This window comes from Rhodnius prolixus, unplaced genomic scaffold (assembly GCF_049639745.1).
Source record: "Rhodnius prolixus isolate KJV_2025 unplaced genomic scaffold, Rpr scaffold_12, whole genome shotgun sequence".
In the NCBI taxonomy this organism is placed as follows: Eukaryota; Metazoa; Arthropoda; class Insecta; order Hemiptera; family Reduviidae; genus Rhodnius; species Rhodnius prolixus.
The window spans coordinates 16502620-16525566 of record NW_027411635.1 but is presented as its reverse complement, the minus strand read 5'-3'; the positions used below and the strand labels follow the sequence as shown (position 1 = coordinate 16525566).

General features: G+C 34.3%; 1 long non-coding RNA gene across 2 annotated transcripts in view; it reads right to left on the bottom strand.

Annotated features, from left to right (window-relative positions):
- The window catches only part of LOC141461809 (uncharacterized), a 182717-nt gene that overhangs the window by 132283 nt on the left and 27487 nt on the right, over positions 1 to 22947 (bottom strand). The window contains exons 1-2 of one of the 2 annotated variants that reach the window (XR_012463026.1): positions 4220 to 4298; positions 3717 to 3805 (exon numbers count right to left, since the gene is read on the bottom strand). This is a non-coding gene — a long non-coding RNA (uncharacterized lncRNA). Of the gene's footprint in view, positions 1 to 3716; positions 3806 to 4219; positions 4299 to 22947 lie in introns of those variants that run through there. The other variant, XR_012463027.1, reaches the window with a different exon arrangement.

The following is a 22947-nucleotide window of genomic DNA, read 5'->3' as shown; positions in this document are numbered from 1 at the left end:
CGAACAACCGGCTGTCTAGTTGGGGCTAGCTTGCCTTTGAATTCAAAATCACTATTTAAAAATTAAGTTATGTTCAACTTTAGTCTAGGGTATTCATCACTTTAAAATCATGGTCTTCAAATGTTTAACATTATTATTACGAGCCATATGTTCAAAATGTCTAATGACATTGTATGTTATCAAAGCATTAAACATATTAATGTTCAACATTTGAAGACTACTATTTTAAGGATATAAATAACTTAGAATGAATATAAAACCTAGCATAAGATCGAAACGTTCTCTGGCTAAAATAAGTATTTTTGAAATAAAAGATTTCGGCGACCTGCACGTTTCTCTTTTCATTAAAACTTATTGAATAAAGATTAGTTGATGACACCACTAACATTAATGGATTGCTGTACAACTTAACTATCTTAAAAATTAAAGTGACTAAGGAAACCTTTTGTCAATATAAACTAATGATTTTATAGGTCATTAAATCATTATATTGTTAAAAACTTGTGAGACAAATATTTCAAAAAGGTAAGTAACTAAGATTGAAGATGTATATTGGTTTGGAACTACTTTTTTGTTTAAAATAATTTTTTTTTTTTAATAAACTATCTCTGCATGTTTAGCTAACATTAACAGCCAACACACCTAAACATTTTGAAATAATATAGGCAAGCCTGTAAAACTTAATATCCACCCAAATTCAGTGTCTATGAGACATAGGTTCGACAGGAAAACAATTATTTGAAAGTTATCGAAGTATTGGCTAAAGTAATTTTAAAAAGTTATGGACTACTATCACTAAAACATGATAACGAGACACTGAAGATCAACATAAAATAAGTTAGAATCTATTTCTATGTTAAGTAGAGCACCTAAACAAATTCAAGTAATATAGGATAACAACTACAATATCTACCAAAGTGCAGCGGCTTACAGGACATAGGTTTAAAACCACTGTTTTGAAAGTTGATGAACCATTGAATAAAATAATTAAAAGAACTTATTGGTTACCATTAAAATAATAATAAATAATAATCATGTTAAACCGAGCCTCAAGATTAACATCAAATAAGATTGAAACTTTTCATATATTGCGTAGAAATCTTAAACAATAAACTAATAGAATAGAATAGAATAGAATAGGAAAGAAATTTATTATTCTGGGACAATTGTCCCCTAAGAATAAATACAGGTACAAATAGAGGCCTTAATAGTTTGGCCTGTGATTATACAGAAATTAAATAAATAAATAAGTATTTACAAAAGTGAAAATATAATAAGTGAAAATGAAAGTAAAAATAAAATAATAAAACAGCAGAAATTAAGGAAATAAATTAAAACAATTAGAATTTCGGAGGAAGCTGAATAGAAAGGAGATAACTGAATAGACGGGATTTAAAGATGGATAGGGTAGGAGCATGGCGGACAGATGAAGGCAAGGAGTTCCAGAGAGAGGTAGCACGTATTAGGAAGGACTTGTCAAAGGATGAGGTACGGTGAGAGGGAATATAGAGATCAGATGAGCGAGATCTAGTGTTACGGGAATGGATGGAGGATTTAAACTTAAGGAGTTGAAAAATATAGGAAGGCCTTTGAGACTGGATGACTTGAAAAAGGAAAGAAGCCAAAAAATATTGGCGGCGATAGACAGGAAAAAGCCACTTCAACTCATCGTAGCAGTGCGAAATGCGAGAGTCTCTGGAAATGCTGAAAATAAATCTTATGAAGCAGTTCATGAGGCGCTTAAGTTTAGCTTCAATATCACCAGAAAGACCGCCATACACTAAACAACCGAAATGGGGGAATATAAGAGAGGAAACTAGGAGTTGTCGGGTCTTAATTGGAAAAAGGTGACGGGAACTATTAAACTGCTTAAGGATATGGATGGAATGACGAGAGATTTGGGAAACATGGTTTTTCCAGGATAGGTTTTGATCGAAAGTGATACCAAGGTTCTTCACAGAGGAACAATATTTTATTGGGTTATTGTAAAGGAAAAGATTAGGAAGAGGAGCCAATGATTTAAGGAGTGGGTTGGAGCCAATAACTATAGCTTTGGTCTTTTCTACATTCAGGGCAAGCTTATTGTTCGTGGCCCATGCTGAGATATTATACTGTTCTATTAAAACACATAAACTAAAGGTTAACAGAAAACACACCTAAAATATCCATGGAATGAATTATGGCTAAGCCTAATCCAATAAACTAACAATCCTAAAAACTGAAGCTGCTTAGAAGGTATGAATTATGTGTAAACTAATGAGTTTGTAACTTATCAAAGCATTGATCATTATGATTCTAAAACCTTGAAGATTACTATATCTAATAAAGATTAATAAACTAGACTTGAGATTAACACACTGTGTTGTTCCAAATGATTGTTACGTAAAAGGATTCTGAGATAGCATGTTTGGTTTCTTGTTAAAATATTAAAGTCAAACATAGAATCACAGAAAACATTTATTTAATAATTTCTACTTTACACAGAAATCGTTCCAATCTTATTTTATGTTAATCTTTAGTGTAGGCTAATCATTTATTTGAATTTAAAAAATATTATTTCAAAAAGACATCTAAGAGTGAAGATGAATATTGGTTTGGAACGACTTTTTTGTTTAAAATGAAATTGTATAATAATCTATTTCTGTAGCTACATGTTTAGCTTGTTTTGAAAATATTAAATTAACATTAACAGTCTATGTACTTAAAATCATTTTTGTAACATGGTAGGGAAGTCTGTGGACTTAGAAAAAACTATCACCAAATTGCACAGTGCATACGAAAGATATGTTCAATATTTCTAATGATTTTGTAGGTTGTCAAAGCGTTGAATATACAGCCCTAACTTGTAGACTTAGTGTACCAAAAAGATGAATAACTAAGGATGAAGATTAGCCTAAAATAAGTTTAAAACGAGTCTTGCGTAAAATAAAAATAAACAAAAATATTTCTTAGGGAGCATTTTTGGCTACTTTAATCGTATTAAAGCAACACTAAGTATCTACAACCAAAAACATTATTAGAACAAGAAAAGCGTCAACATAACTACGAGTAATTAGAAAATTAAAGTGGCTTACAAATCATGTGTTCAGTATAAACAATGACTTTATAAGGTATCAAAAGCGATGAACAAAATCATGTGGAACATTTGAAGACATCTAACACAAAGTGATCAATAACTAAGAGTGAATATCAACAGCAAATAACTTCAAAACTTATACAAAATCGAAACAAGGAAGCAAAACATTTTTGAGACTGTATATTTGGTTATTCTGATCCCAATAAATCAACACTAACCATTTAAAACCTAATACATTATTAGAATAAAATAGGCGAACCTGTACATAAATGAAACTAACTATCCAGCAAATTGAAGTGGGTAAAGAAGCATGTTGTTCAGTATGATCACTGACTTTGTAAGATATGAAAGTTATGGACAAAAATAATGCGAAACAGTTCAAGACAACTAACACAAAGTGAACAATAACTAAAATTGAAGAGTAATAGCGAATTAGTTCGAATGGTTTTTAATGTATTTTAAGGCTATAATACGTTGGAAACTTAGTTCCCCCAAATTCCTAGGCTTAATATGTTCTATTAGCATTAATAAGTTAATGGGAGTATAGTATCGATGGAACAAAAATTATCGTTTTAAAAAGATCATTTAAGGCATGCAACATACATATATCATGCAAAAATAATAAATTTTAAAAACTTACAGTTTTGTATTTTTATTCCCTTAAGACTCCAATTCTTCTTTGTAGGATCAGATTAAAACTTCTATCCCAGTAATGGACCAGTTTGGATTCTGTAATTCATTAAAAGTTATTAGTAAAACAAACACTATACTACTTAGTATTTACTTCAACAAATTAAATCTATAACTTTTGCTTAACGTTGCTACTATCTGGTGTTTTTTTTTTTTTAATCCCTTTCAAAATTCTATAACAACTTCCAAATGTATTGAAACTGTTCAGCATAATTTAAAATTATTTATACAATCAACGGATACATTGAGCCACATATTAGTTTAAACATTTTCAAAGAGATTATTAAGTAACTGAAAACTATTTCTTACAATAAGTAAGAATTTCTAAATATAACTAAATTAGAGAGAACTTTAAAATTAATAGCTGTTTTAAAATGAAATTATGTTAAATAAAGATTTGTTTTGCAAGCATTAAGAGGTATTTCTAATCTCTAATAACTAATTCATATTTACATTATTTTTCAATTAAATGCAAACTTTGAAAACTTATATTAAGACTAGTAAAAACATTGTTTGTATTAACTACGGCCCCAGATAGAGTGGAATAAATTTTTTGTAAAGTTACAGATGGAAAGCAATTGGACTTTGATAAAGATCACTTTTATTCAATCCATATTTGATCAGCAAGCTTTGTAATTTTTTAAAATGTGTTTTTATTAGATTACAATAAAGTGAAGACAGTAAGTTATTTCTCAATGTGGTACCAATAGAGATAGATAATAACTTGTAAAATTACTTATCTATATTGGTTTATAAATGGGCATTGGCCAGTCGAAACTTTCATTAAGAAGAAATAATTAACTAAAAATAAAACTATTTTAAGAATTTGAAGACAACACTTTTTGGGCTTAAAAACTGAATTATCGATTGTTATCGAATGAAATGAATTATCGATTATTATCGAATGAAATGAATAATCGAATGCAATGAATTATTGAATTTCAATTTCGAATTTCAAGTGAAAGGGACTCATGTGATGCTCAATAATCTATCCATGCTTTTTAACTAATATTTTCACTAATTTTTTACATATATAAATTGAAACTTACTTAAAATTTCCCATGTCCATTACAGTCCATCTTCTTTTTAATGAAACACAGTAAATATATTTCGATTTAACTCACGTCTACCACGTACTACTACATTAAGGTTAGCCATCTTTGATGACGCAAAATCATATGTTTCAATGGACAGTTCTAGAAGTGCCTACCCAATGTGGAAATATTAATTTAAAAATAAATATATTAATATTAATTTAATATTTACATGTAATTCATGAAAAAAATATTACAAATTTATTGAAAAGTATATATTGTTTTTTAATTAAAAAATTTTTTTGGAGATATACACGACTTATCTCATAGCAATTTTTGCGCATTTACATTTTATTGAAACTTATTATTTGCAATATATCGCTTCAATTTATGACGTATTTACCGGGAAGGTTATTTTATTTTTTTTTAACGAAAAATTCCAAAAAACTCTCCAGTGAAATAGCATTTCTGGGCACCCATTTTTCTTGAAATCTGGAATTTTTGGTTACATATTCAATTCTTATAAATATTTAATAGGTAATAAGTCCAAAGAATCCATACCGACCTAAATATTCTACTTGTATCCTACCTAGCCCAATCCCGTTTTAGTAAATTCCATGGCAAATTTTCTGCCATACTTATATCCACTAATCCATTTCTTCCAGGAATACTCCTATCCAATCCTCCTGATAGTCTTAGGCGCCGATAGCCCAGCTATCTTCTAACTGCTTAACGTCAACAAAAAGTTGATGTTGTTTGTTCTGGTATGAGGGGGAGATCCTGAACCTATAGTTGTTACTCAACTAACACCTGTCACTTTCTCTGTATACCACATCATCTTCAATATTTTCTACAAGAATTGGTTAGTATCTCTCCCACACTTCGTACAAAGAACCCTAACCTATTTTATATGAGGGGAAGGAACTGGATTCCAATGACCCTTATCTATTTTATTTCCCTTGCGACTATCTAACCTGTTTCGTAGGTGGCTAGCTTAGACTAGTCACTATTAGAAGTATCTCACTCTAGGTCTCAGTAGTTTGCTTGTGCTCCTCTAGGTAAGTTGTAAATATCTGTTTACAACAAAATTAAAGTATTAATTTTTTAGGATTCTATTTTTACAAATAGTTGGGAACTTATTATTATTATTTTTTTTTCAAGGAGTCTTGAATTTTTTGACTAGTTTAGAAAATAACTTTCACTACAACGTTTTTGAACTAGATTTTGTTTATCATCAGGGTTACAAAAATACTTGAATATAATAACAAAAGTAAGTATAACTTATTCCACAGTAATGAATGCTAATGGTAAATTTCTAACAGATTTCTAATGTATAATTGTAATCTTTCAAGTTATAATTGTATTTATTTTTAATTTTAATTTAATTTAGATTGTGATTAGTTACAAACTAGATTGTTAGTTACAAACTAGATAGTTACAAACTAGAAATACATGTTCAGTAAAAGTTAATTAAATTAATTACTATAAAAGTTCTTAAGTTATAAATTAATACAATTATAACTAACTTAAAGTGAAGAATTTGAATTATAATAACTAGAAATATACATTATCATTAGTTACTGTATAATTAGTTATTATGTAAATTGTATACTTTTCGTATTAATTGTTTTTTAATTATGAATCTTAGTTTTTAATTAAAAATTAAATATTAATAAATTTATTGGATCAATTCTTCTGCAACGAATTAATTTTTATTTCTTAATATAAAGGTAGATGAATAAAATATCGTGTTTGTAAAGTAAGACGCATGCGAAGGGTTTAAAATTCATTGGCTACGTGGTTAGCGTATTGGATTCCCAGATCTTATTTAGATAGAAACAGTCACTTTTTTTTTTACACTCTTTAGTAATAATAATGAATGTATTTAAATAGAAAAAAAAAGAAAATAAATAGTAGAAGTTGAATTGGTAAAGTGTGGGTTAAGTAAAAGGGACTGAAAATGTTATTGTGCGAGGAGTGTGCTGAAATATCCGGTCCTACTTGAACCATGTGCTGATTCGCCATACCGGAACTCGTCCCAGTGTGGAATTATGGCCGGGTCCAAGGAAATAGTCCCATTTCTCTCTCCAAAACAGTTCCTGCAGGTATAAATTTTTCACACATATACATGCACACACATAGACAGTATAGATACAATTCAGTGTGGCTGGGTCTCATCTTGCACCCTGGGTAGGTAGACTATATTACTGGCAAAGTTGGATTCTATTTATATTTATTTTACACCTAGCCACCTTTCTTAAGAGTTGGCGATTTCTACTCGTCCCTTCTTGCACCCCTTGGCGATACTAACAGCAGCTTCTGCACCCATTTTGACTTACGAGGGTCGTTTGAAAAGTCCGTGCAAAGTCAGAGAGATAGCACTACTGGCGCGTATCGAGGTTATGTTTAGTTAGTAGCATCTCTTGGAAGAACACACACCAAGTTTCAGCCAGATCGGTCTATTTCTTTGTGTTTGGCATTCGTTTGAATCGAGGAAGTCGAGTGATTTTCAAAAAATGGACGAAAAAGAATTTCGTGTGTTTATTAAACACTACTTTATGAAAGGCAAAACGCCTCAGGAGGCTAAAGAGAAGCTTGATAAACATTATGGTGACTCTGCACCTTCGATTAGAACAGTTTATAAGTGGTTTCAAAATTTTCGGAGTGGCCATATGGGCACAAGTGACGCTGAACGTTCTGGACGCCCTGTTGAGGTTACTACTCCAGAAATCATTGATAAAATCCATGATATGGTGATGGATGACATAAGAGTGAAGGTGCGTGAGATTGCTAGTGCTGTGGACATCTCGAATGAACGGGTACATAATATTTTGCATCAACATTTGGACATGACAAAGCTATCCGCAAGATGGGTGCCGCGATTGCTCACGCTTGACCAAAAACGAAATCGTGTAAGGACGGTTTGCAGCTGTTCCAGAAGAATCCGCAGGACTTTAAGCGTCGTTTCGTCACTGTGGATGAAACATGGATACATCACTACACTCCTGAGACCAATGAACAATCTAAACAATGGATTACCAAGGGGGAATCTGCGCCAAAAAAGGCGAAGACCGTTCCTTCGGCCGGAAAGATTATGGCGACTGTCTTTTGGGATTCGCAAGGAATAATCCTCATCGACTATCTGGAAAAGGGTAAAACTATTACAGGTGCATATTATTCATCTTTATTGGACCGTTTGAAAACCGAGCTGCAAGAAAAACGCCCACGATTGGCCCACAAAAAAGTCCTTTTCCATCACGACAACGCACCAGCTCACACCTCAGCAGTTGTGGTCGCAAAATTAATGGAAATAGGGTTCCAACTCGTTTCACATCCCCCCTATTCTCCAGACTTGGCTCCCTCGGACTACTATTTGTTCCCCAATATGAAGAAATGGCGGGAAAAAGATTTTATTGAAACGAGGAGGTGATTGCAGAAACGAACGGCTATTTTTCAGACTTGGACAAATCCTATTATTCGGAAGGGATCAACAAACTAGAGCAGCGTTGGACGAAGTGTATAAGCCTAAAAGGAGACTATGTTGAAAAATAAAAAAGGTTTACCCCCCAAAATTAAGTATTTTTTATTTTTGCACGGACTTTTCAAACGATCCTCGTATACAATAACATCACTTGCTTCTCCTAAGCCTCAACCTTCGCACGGTTCACCGGAAAGGGTTATTAAACGTTTCTTATGACACACCTTCTACTTTTAGTTGATTTACAGTGCGCAAAATAAGTATTTTCGCATCAATAAATGCTATTAAACTTAAATGAACTCAATTTTAAGTAGGTTAATAGAGTAATGAATTTCAATTCTGTATAAAAAATGAGGAAAACATTGTCAAAGTTGGGTTGTTTCTCAACGTTACGCTTTTTCGTGCAGTTTTTGACGATCAGCCCTTATACTGTTTTTATTGTTTATTGTTTGTTTTCCACAGCTTCAAATGAAAACTAAAAAAACTTTATACCAAACATTGAAAAACTAATAATTTAAGGAATTTAAGGAAATGAATTAGCCATGTGGTTAGCGCGTTAGATCCCCGGTTCGAATCCAGCTAGCGGTGCTTAGATTTTTCTCTTCCTCGGTGCTTGTTATAGCTCACAGTCTGGTGATGGAATTTTGCTAGTTTACCAAGTTCAAAGACCAGCACCAAGTAAATGCATTAAAGAAAACTGCAGGCGCCGATGACCTTAGATGCTAACGTGTGCCCTAAATTATTATTTTTTTTAAAAAAAAGACTCAAATTTTCAGTTAATATGTTGACAATGAATACTGGAATATGAATTCAAAAAAAGCATGTAAGATTTTGCGCTTAACGCTTAACGTTTAACTCTTTGTTACTTATAAGTTTCCAAACTACTGCCAGTTATTCATAATAATAATAATCTATAATCCATAATGAATTCATAATTCATACATTATTTGAACGCAACTACACTATAAAATTACTTAAAAGTTTGAAGACAATTTTAACTTTTTTATACAATACGCTCTTAAAAATTATTTGTCTAGCATAATTAGATGTTGAATTTAGTGTACGGTTCTAATAACTTAGCAATAAGAGTAAGCTATTCATTTGTATGAGTGATATTTCGCGCAAAATTAATTCCATAGTAAATTAATTTTAAAAAATTAAAAAGAGTTAAAATATTTTTCTTGTAATTAATTTTTTAAATCCGGGTTAAATTAAATTTAAAAGTTTTTATTTAAAAAAAAACAAAAAAATGAAGCTTGAATGAATGATGTAGTTAAGGATGATCTAACCAAACCCTAAGAATAATCCTTGTAGCACCGTAATAAGGAGCTTTTCTGTCGGAGCTTTAGCAATAAACAGGAGATTTTTTTAAGGTTTTTCTGCAAAGTTGCGTTAATAAAAAAAAAAATAATAATAATAACAAAATAAAGTTTATAATCGCCTTGTACTTACTGACGTTCTAAATTCAATTTAATATTCAGTGATTAACCCAAAACTCATTTGCCGCATTAGTATTATTTATATTTGTTCGCCTTTTAAATATTCCTGAAGCAAAATGCGCAGAATTATCTTATTACATTTCGTTACGAAATGTTCTGGTTGGTTTAATCACGCTTGATGACCATCCAGTATTAAGAACTCTGTCTTTGAAGAAAAGTAGGTGTCTTGCGGAGAATTCGTGGATCCAAAACCTTATTGTAGCATTACACAATGTCTCATGCAACTGTGAATAAATAGGCCTCTTAACGGGTCAAAGGAAGAAGTAGGTTCAGGATAGGATGCGAGGATAGCTGTATGATCTGGGGAAGTCCAAGTTACTGTTCTTGCAAAGGAAGATCAGCAGGGTAAAATAGGATCCGAAATCTTCCCTACGAAGAAAAGGAAAGACTCGCAAAACAAGACTATGCAGCGACGATGATAGCGAAGAGCAAAGCGAAGATAGAGCAACGCTATCTATAGAGAGTAGAGCAACGCGTTGTGACATGTTTGATTTCTTCGCTCTCATCGCGCTCAATTTTCGAAGGTTAAAATGGATATTGGTGCATTTATTGGTGTAGTTATTTTTGAAGAAACCTCTGTAGGACCATAAGGATCTTCTACATCACAATCGATTTGTGTTGGATAAGGAATGGGACAGGATTAATGGGGTTAACATTGAAATTCGTCCTTTTCTTGATTAACATGCCTTGCACACTGGCTGGTATGTAATTAAATGTTGAAATAGACAGTAGAAAATACGCATGAAACTTGCCAGGATGCTCCTGAAGTAGTTGGTACAAAGTGATGGAATTCACCAAGTTCATGTCTAGTCCTGTTTATATCAAGAACACTGCAGCTCCTGCTACTAAGCTGCTGTAAATACCAAATTTTCAAGGAAGAATTTTCGTACAGAAATAATGATGGATGTCTCGTCGAAAGGAGAAACGCGACTAAACTCAATATGTGCATGCGATTCTTTGCTGCTCGTCGCTCTCTCTGATTTGAAACAACTATCATGGCCGCTTTGACACCGCTCTACTGTTTCCACTCTTAACGTACGACCTAAGGATAACTTCCTATACCAATTAATATTACATATTTCTCTTGTAAAACTATTTAAATTTTAAAATTTCATTTTGCATTTCCTGAATTATAACACTGGAGGTGTCCGAGACATCGAGTATTCGAGACAATTTATTTTTTTGTGGCCCCAGCCAACTATTGCAGTTTGTTTTGAAATCACTTATTAATTAGATTAATGTAAATAAACTTGAAAAGTTGCACTTCTTTTTATTCACTTCTAGGTATTGCAATTATTTCACATGCAGTTTAGGCTTGAACGTATTGGACTTTTTGTATAAAATACAAGTTGACTATATTTGGAGATATTGATGTAATCGTGAAGTTGCAGCCCTGCACTATTTAGTTCGTCCAATATCAAGCTATTGCAGATTTTTGTTTAATTTACGCGCAGTTATAATCTTTTTTTTGATCGTAAGTTCTTAATCTTTTAACCAGAACTATAAGGGAAGGAGCAGCTGCCTCCGTGAAGATGCCCATGGTAACAACTATGTTAATCTTTCGTTAATGAAACTAGGCTCCTTTCGCCATTATCCAGAGTTTACTGCGCTACCATAACAAGTTGAATGAGATGCGTAGTATATTTTAAGGGGTAGCTCAATATGGCCACTTGCAGGCTCAGTTAAAAATCATTAAAGTTCTGAAACCCTGGCTGGTAAGTTGTCGATTTTAGCTAACAACTGCTTTGAATATGAAATAGAAAGTTTAACTACACACTTCTACATTTAGTTGGAAACATAAGAGAAGAGCATGTGGGAAAAGTAATCTGCTAGCCAGCAGCCTAATACAGGCAATGAAGTTGCGATGAAGGGAACATGATAATGAGAAAGAAAATGGTTTGGTGCAGGAGTTAGAGTGAAGTAGCGGTAAGGCATCAGAATTCAGGACGCGGAAATGGTGTACGGGGCTTAACATGAATGGGTATATTTAGCAGTGTAAGGGTTGAAATAGCTGTAACGAAGAGGGACGCCAATGTAGACGGAGCGACAAGGAGATGAGAATGTCCCCTAGTAATATTGTTCCTTGAGAGGCGCGTTGCCAAGGATACGGGCCGAGCGTACCCACACTTTTAAAAAGGCCATCCCACAAACCATCGCATTACTATTCAAACACCACTATCTTTTTAAACGAAAGATTCTTCCTTGCATTACTTAAAAACAGAATCCTACCTCCTAGCTCTTCCATTCAACCTGAATTAATGAACATTATCTGCTGGAAATGATACAAGTGAGGAGTTACAACCTATTTGTGGCTTTCTAATGAATCTATTATTCAATGCCATGTAAATCACGTTGCCAGCATCGTCTCAGTCGATTGATAGGGCTCTCTGGAACTGTCAAAGATGAAAACTGGTCAATGAAAGAGATTTAGGGTCTGCGGAAAGACGAGAGTGAAGCTTCTTGTATCGGGCAGACATTAAGGTCTTAGAAAAAGGGGTATTTTTAGATCGGAGTGAATAGTTATGTTACAGACCCTAGTCTGGAGCATTATCCCAGCTATAAGGCGTGTCTCTAGCGTTTAGAGTCGATAGATGTTGTAATGCTTGACTGAATTCCCATAATGCGTGACTAATTAATTCCGAATAGGTCTCAGTGAAGCGTTATATTATGTAAGAACATCGTCGTTTAGCGTCAATTGTGATCATCTGTCAAGAAAGATCTTGCCAGTGGGTAATAATAATAAAGATGTTTATTTGAAAAAGAAACTCATTATAATACTAAAACAGACAAAAACAAAAAACATCAATGGCAATGGTAGTACCGTCTGCCAGAGTTGCAAAAAATACTTGTACAAAAAAGAACATTATCATATACAAAAAGTAAAATAAAACTTCTTAATTCATACTAAGTTACAATACACAGTAATCAAAAGTAAAAATAAATCCCTACGTTTGCTAAGTTTCCTATAAACCACATCTCAGAACAATTACACATTAAATATTAAATTTATTCATATCTAGCTATTTACTTAACCGATTTAAGTGCTCTGTACTCTGACTCTATTAGTGCTCTGTACCTCCACGCTGTGCTCACATAGCCATACAGATTATCCCAATCTTTGCCATTTAATATCAGTATTAATTCCTCCTCATTAAGAAACCGTTTGCCAAAGTACCGCACTCTAAACTCTTTTAAAATTGGACAAATCGCCAGAAAATGATAATGGTCTTCTATTGCATGTAAGTTACACAGATTGCAGTTATTTAAAGTTTCATTTGACTTGCCAGTGGGTAGTAGCGTTTTTTGAGTATCAAATTTGAAAAATATCGGAAGAACCGAATTCAATATTTTGATATTTTCCAGAGAATTACTCTTTAAACTTATTTTAAAGTAATCGCGTATTTTGTTTTGAAGGCGAGGCTTAACGTCTAACTACCAATTAGGTATCGTGGACGGGAGCGGAAGTTAATCAATTTTTTCTAACAAATAAAAAGTAGCTATAAGCGGGATTCGATCCGGCGATCTTCCACACGCGAAGCCAAGCTCTTAACCACTGGACCAACACACCCGACCCTTAAACTTTGTTAAACTAATATAACTGTCCTATCTGTTGTGTGGATGGGAGAGTTGAATATGTTGTTAAGATGGAGTCTGGAGATAAATACTTTAACCAGAAGCACCTAATTACTCAATGAATTGTTTAATTTCCCAAAAATGGCTACCAGGCTTTTCTGTAAACTTCGTAGATACTTTATGTGAACAAAGGTTAATAACTTTTTACTTTTTATCATTTTTATAGCAAAAATCGTTTTCAGAGCAGTTCTTAGACAAAAATTCAAGTTGTAAAGGTTAAAGGAAAGCTGAGTTAATGTTCACAGCAGAAATTTTAAATTATAAAATTAACAAATGCTTTCTTGTATGGCAAAAAAAAATGTATATTGGGTAAAATGGTGAAAAACTTGGAGAAATGTTGTTAAAGATTTCATTTTAGTGAGAATTGTGAGTTAGGGTCAGCTTTGTGAGTTTATTAGAAAAGAAAGCATTAGACAAATTAAGCTGTAGCCGGCTAACAGCAGAGTTCATCATTGCATTGCAGAGAAAGGAAGCTATAAGGGAGCACGAGGCTTGTGAATACAGTAATTTGGTAAGCTAATGCCAAGCTATATGAGTTGCACAGGCCACCACCACTGGCTATTACAGCCGCTGTCTAGCTAGTGCTCGCAAGTAAGCTTTGAGAAGGCACCAAATGCGAATAAAATGTAAATAAGGGTTTGGGATTAATGCAGAAAAGTGGTTAGAACTCCATCTCACCATCCTAACTTTGCTTTGCCCAGTCCGTTGGCTATTTCCAAACATGGCCACTTCCTTAGTCCACCATTAATTCGCATCCCTCCAACAATAATGAACAACTAGCGGGTCTGTGCATAGCCTTCATCCCATGTTACACCTTATTTCCATTTATAATTTTGTTAATTAGCACATCCTCTTCTCTCATTTAGTCTTAGAACTAAAAACGTTTCAGGCAGAGCTTTTAATTATATAACTTGTGTGCCAGTCCACTGTAATACAATTCATCCTGTATAATTAAATCTAAAATTATAAACCTGGATTCAAGAAGTCTGAATAAAGAAATCATTTAAATAATAAAAAAATTGTGTTTAAAAATAATTAGTAAAAAAGGGTCCGTCTCAAAGATGGCTAATAATCAGGGGATCATTTTAAAATATCTCTAAGTTTGAGCCTCCGCAAGCCACTTTTGACGATAATTTTCACACATATTCTAGAAATAAATGAAGTCTGAACGATTTTATCTATCAATATTAAAGGCCTTAACAGCCCCAAAGTTAGGGGACTACTAATTCAATAGCTAGCGTAATGAATTCCCCAGCCAAGATACTGGATTCAAATCCAGCTGTTGGCACTTAGATTTTTAGTATTGTCTGTCACGAGAGAAGACGGTGTGGAGGCAGAGAGCACTGCGGTAACATCATGCGGGAGCTTCACACGTTGATGAAGCGTTGATGGATTTCCATTTTTTATCGAGAACCTCCTGGATTCATATGGTCACTAAGACCACTTGGAAAACACGAAAACTCTGTTTACCAGATGAATGCGATAATGAAAGCAAAGCGTTGCCTTTTGATAGTTTTGTTAAGACAATATATAAATTTTACTTCCACTACGAAGGCGCCACGGTAGCCGAGCGGTTAGAGGCGAGACCTGCGAAGCTAATATGTATTGTGGTACTGGGTTCGATTCCCGTTCTTAGGCCTTGGATTTTATTTAATGGTTAATAAAAGAAATTTACAGTAAAGTATGTTTGCTAGTCGCCTCCGTCCACGACACCTAATTTGGTAGTTGGACGTTAAGCCCCGTCTGCAAAAATAGGCAATCACTTTTCTTACTTATTTCCACTACGACAGCCAAAGAGAACCTTCGAATACTTAAAAACAAACAATTAAACGCTTTTTCAGATAGATTTCTAGGCACAGTACAAAGGTAGAACTCTTGCTGTTGACTAAGGATGTAACAAACCAGTAGCAAACAGATTTTTTGGGTACTATAGAGTTGGTTTGGTTATAAATTTTGCTCAAGTTCTGTTCTCTGAGTATATGAGAATGATTTAAAATACCAACCAATAGGAATCCAAAAATAGGTGGTTCAATGCTGTCTTCATTAATTATGGTTTCTAGTTCGAGGACTACTGGACTAACTCCAAGTATTTATATAGCTTTGTTTTTACGCTTATACTTTTTAATAAACTGTAGTCTATCTAAAATAACGCTTTCTACTTTTTAGGAAACTTGTCAGATTGTCAAGATTAGTAATGTATTAAGTAAGATTTTTCAAATTTCAGTTTTTTACTAAAAAATCTGTTTTGAGTTTTTTGAATCAGGAAAAAATGGTTACATACATCAATGGTTTTCCACCAAATTATTAAAAATAATAATAATAAGCATTGTTTTAGAAACTGTAGATAATGCAGGGAAGCGAGCGATTTGTTGTTCTATTCTTACTGGGTATTTGATGAGTCAGGCTGGGTTTACCTGATGTACCAATTAATAATAATATCTCCTTTTTAATGAATTAAAATAGATAAATTAAAAGAAACACAAGCAATATCCGTTTAATGTTATTTTGTCTGCCGGAAGTTGATGTAAAAAAAAAATTGAATAAATAAATTAAATAAAATGATGGAGTCTCAAAAGTCCAAACGTTTCAGCGGGAGTCTGAAATCTCATATTCAAACGTTTCTACAAGAATCCGAAATCTCTTATCAAAAGGTTTCACTACATATAACCTAAACCCACAGGAACACATCTAAAACGACATTTCTGTTTATTTGCACGAGTATTTTTTTTTTTTTTATAAAATGATTTAAGGCGCTTCAACAACTGAGGTTGTTGGCGCCCAGAGCTTTTTTCAGTGCATTGTCGGCTTCCGGATAGTATTATCTCGTTACAAACAACACTGACCATCACCGGATGGACTGTGAGCAGTATGAAGCTCCTAGGAAGAGAAAAATCTAAGGGGCCTGCAGCTGGGATTCGAACTCGGGATCTCCGTGTGGGAATCCAATACGCTAACCGCATAGCTATAACCTTTCCTTGCATGACGTATTATGTTAAAGTTTAAGTTTAATAAATTGGCACCCTTGAAGAATTGCCTGATTGTCAATTACAGCTGAAATTTTAAGAAAATTCAATAATTAAAAAAGGAGTTTGTCAAAATTTTTTACAAAAATTATTTTTGTAAGAGGGGATTTTTTTGAGGGGGGGAGAGGTAAAGATTAGGGGAGTTCTGGGGGAAATTATCATGTTAAGTTTCCGTTTAACCCTTGAGCCGTCACCTTTCGTAAAATGCTATAATCCGTCACCTCGGGTCATATTGACCCAGCATTAAAAACTATTAAATAAAAAGGACAAACTAACTAATATCATGTTATAGGGAATAGAAATCGAAGACAAAACATTTATTTATACTTTAATAAAACAGAAATACAAATTTAAAAAAAAAAATCAATAACATAAAGATGTAATTTCTAAATGAGGTGCTGCTTTGCATGTAATGAAAAACAGAGAAAATATTTACAGTTTACAATTAAAATTAAAACAGTTAATTAATTACAATTATTTCTACAGTTAGTGCAAATAGTTACTGAGTGTATCTTACATATGTAATTTTTACAGTTACTGCAAAAAGTAGGATATTTGTTGTCCCTTGTACTAGGGCATATGTGGCATCTTCTTCGTTTTTTAGGGTTAGGAATGTCTTCTTCATTTGTTGTAATCAGAAGAATTGTTGCGCCTTCTTCTTGCAGATCCTCACCTTCAAATTCCGTGGGATCACGGTGCTCAGCGACCTACTTGATATTGACGTTTCGCAATAATTGATGCCCCAAACTTTTGACGAAGGTGCATCGGTCCATTTTGAAATTTATATTTTTATGTTGAGCATTATTTTTATATTTAATATACGCATTAAATCCTATCCCCACTCCCACTGGGGCCGCTCCCTCGGCTTTTGCACAGTGGTGGACCGCGATAGACTTCGGTCACTCAACTCCCAGAACAATCTTCACGGACAATAGCTACATCCCCCTCGGCGGCAAGGCCACTTTGATGCTCGCACAATATTATTAATAGCAATAACAATAAAAAAAATTCCTTTTATTGAATAAAATTAAAGAATTACTTGCTTCGGAAACAGTTTTATTGGAGGAGAAAAGTGTTACTCAAGGAATCACCTCGGGTCAAAACACTAAGAAATGAATGACACAAGCCGTCACCTCGGGTCAGAATTGCTGGTTTGAGCCCGTACAGCAGGCGGCGGGAAAAAATCCTATGCCATCTCAATCAAAATACGTCAAAAAGAGATAAATAAAAATTTCGCGAGCCCAGCCCTTATAGGTATTAAAATAGAAGGCTTGAAAGTATGAGCTGGGTCAATATGACCCGACGTGACGGCTTAAGGGTTAATAGTGGCAGCGCTTTCAGTCAATTCACTGTCCTGTCACCTTAATAATTTCATGAAACCATAAAAGCTGTACTGGAATTTCAAGTTTTGACGTAAATCGTAAGTAAGATCGTAGCATCGTGTTAAATTAATAATTTTTTTTTTTATATATATAATGGAGAAGAAAAGTATACTGTACAATATTTGGCGACTAGCGATCTTGTACGGATGTGCAAACACCGCTGTCCGTGGGTAGCCGGGCGGGGTATGGCTCAGTACAAGTTACATATTAATATTTGAGTTATCAGCAAGGCCACCCTCTGGACGACCACCTGTTGGCCCCGTACTGTATGGAGTTGTTGGTGATTAATGTAGTTTCGTGCAATATTCTTGCCCCATACATCATAACGTACTCACCAAAACCTTTCCTAACGCTCTATTGGCAGTAAAACATACTTCAAACACATTCACACTAATATTTCATTTGAGTAAAAAATGTTAGCCTCTAAATATTTCGACGGACAAACTTAGATTTTTTCTAATTAACTCGACAATTTTTTTCTTTTTAATTTTTCTTTAAACACCAAAAAATTGAATCATGTTTAATTATTACCAAATTTATGCAGTTTGTAATCGTTGCTTACATTGAAATATAACTATAAAAAGTAGCCTAAACCTAACCCATCTAGAGGAACTTTTTTGAAAACGAATCCCTAGTCCCTGGATCGAAAGTTGGCAAGTCCCTGGAAAAAATGACTGAAACTGGCAATAATCTTTCTTCTTATAGGACAAATGAATCAGCCAGCAAAAGAACAAGTCTTGTTTCACGAGTATGTGAAAACTAAGTTGAAGAACACTTAAAGAACCTGGTGGATTCATTTTTAAAATTTCGAATATTAAAACAAAATTTGGGGGTTAAAGCTTTGATAACCATGCTAACAGATAGTCGTCCCATTATTCCTGTAGCCTATCGACTTCGTAGAACAGAGGTTGAGCCAATGAAAAACACCGGAAACGGTGGAGATCTCTAGCTGACTGTCGTCATGCTAAGGAAATTCTTGGCCGCGTCAAAAAAAGGGCTGTGGTTGGCTTCAGTAGGTCCCAGATCTGCCAGTTCAGGTTGGGTGAGTGGACATGCGAATCTAGCGTACCATCTTCTTAAATGCGGCCTTACACAAATCGCAAATCTGTGCTTTGGCTGTGTTTTGAGTCCAATGAGACTGTGCGGTACTTTGTAGGGGTTTGTCCTGTATATTCTGAAAACTAGATTCCTCCATCTTCGGGAGGTTAAATGTTTCCCTACCGGATATTGTGGCATCTGGTAATCTTTACCAGAACTCTCTAGGATCATTCAGTGCACTGTGGCGATTCAATCGCCATGCTCCCTATTGTCCTGTCGCTACTTTATGAGTTTATTGTACTGTTATCCGGCAATCTCTAGCCGGATTTGTTGGCCTTGAGGCCCCATTGCCTCATATGAGGTGAGTGGTGGTCGGGAAATCGCCCTTTAATACAATTTAATCTAAGTGAAAATCGTATTTGTTCACACCAGTTTTTTGACTTGCTCGATTTATTGTTGTATATATATATACAATTAAATTATATATAAGATGTGTTATATGAGTATAAGGGCTTTTATTTGATGTAAGAGTTAAGAAAATGGCCAGCTAAAGTTAAAAAGCAGGCCCAAACTGATCCCATAATTCTTAGTACACCTTTCAGAAAACTATAAACTTGTGAAAATCATTTATAATTATAAAAAAAACTCTATTAGTAAAAGAATGACCAGTTAGAATTCCGTGCTAGAATGTTTTCCATTAATTAAAGCAAGGCTGGCACAAAATCCTGTGTCCTGATAGAAAAAAAAGAAAAGAAAAGTTTATAAATTAATACTTCTTGCAGGAATTAAAACGTAGCACGGTTACTGCTTTCTTAAGAGTATATTCAAAACTAATTTACATTGGCCACTGTTCAAGATAATAGAGAACCTTTTATATACCGAGATAGACAGAGTGGGAAACAAGGTGGATCTGGGACCCATTGTTAACATGATTAAAAATCGCTTTTAAGAGGTAGAATTAAATAAAATTTTAAGTGCTTATAAAATTGATTTTGTAGGACTGGACTTACTAGGGAGCCGAGTTCAGCAGGCTTGCCTTTTTTTTCACTTTATTTTATTAATTATCCTTCGACTGCGTCCTCTCATTTATAAAATGGTTTCAGAGCAGTATATACAATTATTATTTCACCTAAACAAAATATAATTATTTTGATTTTAACCTTCGTAGCATGCGTGTTTATTTTAATTATTTAAGAAATTTGTTAAATTATTAGAATCACATATTCAACAATATTATTTAACAATAATTATTTCTCAGTTCAAATTAAATAAGTAGGGTAAGGTTGCTCAAGTCGTGCTCCTTAAAAAACGTTCTCAGATATCAGAGAATATATTAGTAAATACATACTTAAGGGGTATCATTGGAAACCTTAGTAAACCCTGCTTCTATTTATTGCCAAAATAATTAAATAGTCTGCGCACTTTTTCGTTTAAATCCTAAAATTAAAGAAATTAAAATCGGTACGACTAAGGAAACCAGTACCTTAAGTGGTACCAATTAATGCTTAAGTCGTATCTTAAGCTAAAATTAATTAAATATATAGATTATTTTCAAATAAATGTATTTTGACGTGGAATTGGAGTCAGCAAATTTGAATTTGCCTTTTTTTCTCTTGAAGTCTGACGTGATAAGTTGGAGACTTGAATGTGAGACAATAATATCGACTAGTATCGACAGCAAGTGTACACACGTTCAGGACAAAGTAAACTCAGGCAAACTGGACTGCAAGACTATTATTTCCTCTACCCTCCAACTGAATCCAAAATGACTATGACCAACAAACGAAGTGATCATTAGGCTGAAGTTGCTCTACGCCTGACTTGTAGCAATATCAAGAAACTCCAGGACAGCACAGTACAAATTTCGACAGACTCTCCTAGGACGCACTAATCATTTAGTCACTTCCTGAGACTGCATCCATTACCCCGTACACTCCTATATCCAAAATCGTCTGCTGAAACTCTTTTCCATCCTAGACTGTCATCCTAATCCACTCTGCCGCGACATAGCCTTCTACAGATCCTTCTGTACCCTACAGGCACCTTAAGAATCAAACACATCCTCCTCTAACTTTCCACACTAGCTGCAGGTTTTTCCTTCCTTTTTCCCCTGCAACCTTATCCTACACCTTAACCTTTCTTGTTATCCTCACTTGTTATGAAGGTTACAATGTTTTGTACGTTGATATTTAAAATTTTTTTTTGTACATATTTAGTGTAATCAAGATTGATTCTATTCTGTTCTATTCTGTGAGCTAGAACTTAGAGAATAGTTACTACTACTTACTAGTAGTATATAGTAAGTATCTAGTAATAGTAGTGAGGGTTCAAAACCAGATTTCTTTGAACTATGAATAAATACGCACAAAGGGTTAACGCACTTCTTTGAACAAAGCTGCAGTAAATCGCGGTGAAGGGAATCGAATCGCTACTCGTATCCAGGGAAACGAATTGCTTCTCGTATCCAGGGAACCGAATTGCTGCTCTTATCCAGGGAACAGAATCGCTACTCTTATCCAGGGAACCGAATTGCTGCTCTTATCCAGGGAACAGAATCGCTGCTCGTATCCGCATTTACCTAAGACGTAGAACAGAGCTACAGGGTGACTTTGTTTTTAATAAACTAAGCTCGGAATATCTGTAAGAATTAGAAGAGAAAAAAATGTTTAAAAGTGTAAATAAAATTTTAGTGGAAAGTAAGACGGCGACATGCTTATATAAAGGGTCATTATCAGTATATGTACTTTGTTTTACTGTTAGTAGGGTAAGTAATTAATAGTTCTCCATTTTCTGTGCAAAGGGTTCTAGGAAGTGGGGGAACTGTGTTTTATCCATGGCTCCAAGGGGAGCTGGTATGTGGAGGGTGTTGTTGGCCATATATCAGTGAGTGGGCCGGGCCAGGGGGTATGCTTAATTCTGGCCCCCAGCTAGCCTAAGGGGGGTGGCATTACTCAAAGACAAACTTGCCCCCACCAGCCGGGGGATTAGTCCGTGAAGGATGTGGGCTTTAGCCCTCTAGCAGACCCGGCCACTCTAAATCGAGATCAAACTCCGTTCCATTAATCCGACCTGATTTAAGGGTTGTACCCTCCTGGTTTATCGCTTCTTGCAGCTGATTCACAATCCCCCGCTAGCTGGCTGGCCTTTTTTTTCTAGAAAAAAGCTCTGGTATAATTCCTTGTGCTTCCACGACCAACACAACCTCCAAATAAACCTTACCTCAGATAAAAACCAACTCATATTTATTCCACTTTCAGGAGGCTAAAATAAATTAAGTTTGAATCGCTCACACAACTCTTTTACTGTAATTCTCATTTACAAATTTTCTTAGAATTAAACATTAAGGGTTGTACCCTCCTAAAAGGAGCAGCGTAGTGTAGCGTCATTAATTTATCTAGGTAGACTGTAGTCAGAGTAGGTGAATACTTAATTTTCAAAAAAACCTCTCACCAAAGCACTCCTTTTTACAAAATCTACTACCTTATTTACACCATCAGGTTTTGCGTATTCTCTCCCCTGGTATACGCGTGAAAATAGTCACATCTCGCGATTTCTACGTCAACACACTGCCAACAAAAGATTGATTCTTCTCGTCGAGTCAGTCTTGAAATAACAGCCTCGAAATTAAAGTAAATAAAAACGCCCACATTAACTCTGTAAAACAATTGGTGAAGATGTTTTCTGAACCTGTAGTCGATCACAGCATTATCAAAACACAAATCGTTAAAATTAGATTTCTAGTTATTAAAAAACTGCCCAACAGGACAGTTCTATAAAGGTTGATCGTCCAAAAAAACTGCACGAAAAAGGTGTAATTATTTCTGAAGAAACTAAAGCTTTAAAACAGTTTATAAATAAAATAAGAAATCTTTACTGGTACGTTTCGAACTATAGTTTAGTTCAACTTCGAGACTTACGATTTTTTGATTAGCATCTCTATGCACATAGATTGCACACAATATTAACTGTGGCATTACAAAGATTGAGTAGATTTGAAAAAAAGTAGATTTATTCAATCTTTTTGAATTGTTGTCGCCCACATTTCGAATTCACTTACTCATTTAATTCTTTTAGCAACTAGATCATGAAAGCTT